The sequence below is a fragment of the Otolemur garnettii genome, unplaced genomic scaffold (genome assembly GCF_000181295.1).
Source record: "Otolemur garnettii isolate 467f Iridium unplaced genomic scaffold, OtoGar3 scaffold00057, whole genome shotgun sequence".
NCBI lineage: Eukaryota > Metazoa > Chordata > Mammalia > Primates > Galagidae > Otolemur > Otolemur garnettii.
The window spans coordinates 2373263-2374473 of NW_003852452.1; positions in this window are offsets into that span (position 1 = coordinate 2373263).

Genomic DNA, 1211 nt, shown 5'->3' on the forward strand with positions numbered 1-1211 from the left:
ACTTTCCTTTTGAAAAGATGTTTGGAGATCACTTAGGGATCTAAACATATACCTGCCATTCAATTCTTCAATTCCTCTACTAGGTATATATCCAGAAGACCAAAAATCACTTTATAACAAAGATATTTGTACCAGAATGTTTACTGAAGCCCATTCATAATTGCTAAGTCATGGAAGAAGCCCAAGTGCCCACTGACCCATGAATGGATTAATAAATTGTGGTATAATGTACACCATGGAATATTATACAGTCTTTAAAAAAGATGGAGACTTTACTTCTTTCATGTTTACATGGATGGAGCTGGAACATATTCTTCTTAGCAAAATACCTCAAGAATGGAAGAAAAATATTCAATGTACTCAGCCCCACTATGAAACTAATTTATAAACACCCACACTTTCATATGAAAGCTATACCTCAACTATAGCCCAAGAAGAAGAGGAAAGAGGAGAGGGAGAGGAGGAGGGGAGGATGGGTGGAGGGATGTAATTGGTGGGACCACAACTATAGTGAATTTTACAAGGGTACGTGTTAAATTTATTAAGTGTAGACTATAAATGTCTTAACACAATAACTAAGAAGGTGTGGTGAGGGCGATGTCAACCAGTTTGATGAAACTATCTCAGAGTGTATATAAGGCCAGCACATTATACCCCATGATTGTGCTACTGTACACAACTATGATTTAATAAAAAAAAAAAAATTGGTCTTTTGAGTGACTGAAATAAATGTCCACTAAAAAAAAAAAAAGAAAACAAAGAAACATTGTGCATTATGTCAAATTTGGAGGCATTAAAATGGTGCCCTGAATTCTGTTTCCATATCTTGACTATTTGTGAATAATGCTGCAGTGAACACAGGAGTGCAGCTGAGGTGGTGATTTCATTTCCTTTGGGTATATGCCCAGAAGAGCGATTGCTGGGTCATATGGTAGTTCTATTTTTAATTTCCTTAGGAGCCTCCACACTTTTCTCCATAATGGCTGCACCAATCTTCATTTCCAACAATCCTATAATATATTTAAATTAAAGCTGAAATGTCTTGTTATCCTTCTGGGATTTGGTACTGCTTAATATTCACTATGGAGGAGAATTTGAGTAATTCTAAAAATGCCTAATTAACATTACCAATTAAAACCAGGCAAAGGGTAGAACTGCTAGCCATGGCTCAGCCCTCCATTCATAATCACAGTCACACTAACTATGCACTC